Source organism: Atta cephalotes, assembly GCF_000143395.1.
Source record: "Atta cephalotes unplaced genomic scaffold scaffold00028, whole genome shotgun sequence".
NCBI lineage: Eukaryota > Metazoa > Arthropoda > Insecta > Hymenoptera > Formicidae > Atta > Atta cephalotes.
Genome location: NW_012130092.1, coordinates 1,442,598 through 1,443,747, shown reverse-complemented (window position 1 = coordinate 1,443,747; position 1,150 = coordinate 1,442,598).

Below are 1,150 nucleotides of genomic sequence, written 5' to 3'. Positions count from 1 at the left end.
CACACACACACACACACACACACACACACACACACACACACACACACACACACACACACACACACACACACACACACACACACACACACACACACACACACACACACACACACACACACACACACACACACACACACACATACAAACAAACAAACACAGCTAGACAGACAAACAAATAGGAAGATTTATATTATGAGATACATACACGCGCACAAGCCGCGTAACCATTCACTCTTACGCATTCGAATGAAGCGAAATGGTTAGATGCGTGATTATATATTGAATTTTAAAGCGTGACAGTTGATAATAATCATATTATTTTCGTTTTTTATGTCAGACTGCGTCGACCTCCAAGAGGTTCTATCCATGATATTTGTTAGATGTCAATACCATTTTATCAAACATTTATATTAAGAGAAGTGTTACACCAATAATCAACATTAATTGTTGAAATCTTTATTTTATTATTGTAATTAACAATGTAATCTAGGAAGGATCTATAATTAAATGACATTTGTTTAAAATAGTAATATATTTTACATTTTATGCTTAAACTTATTTTTTTATACTGACTATTATAGATGACTAGTTAACTATTGGTGTAACTCACTCGAAATGATTCACAAATAAATATATGATATCTCTATCCGAGAAGAGAGTCATAGAGAAAATTTTGTAACACAAGGTTTATTTGGTATTATAGATAATCATTTATTGATAATAACTAAAATGAATTGTTAACAATTAGATTTTATGGTGAACTTCGATAGTTATTCATAATGATGTTCACCCACAGTGACTATCGTCTCAATACGTTTTCTTAAAATTCAATTCTTAAAATTTCACCATGAAATCTCTCAAACTTCCGGTCCCCACATTAATAACACACAGATACAGTAACCGTAGATGGTGTGTATATAAAAATAGTGATAATGACATCGAGAATGATAGCGAGAATGGCAGTGTCCGGCGATGATGATGATAGTAATAATAATAGCCTATACATTTGTGAATAGATATTTAATAATTTATTGTTACTAGAGTATTTTACTTGGACTACTTCACTGAACGGGGTTTTGGGTACAATAATCTTTTCTTGTGGCAGTGATGGCGCTTACAATTTGTTTATTTGAATGATAACAAGAGAAAT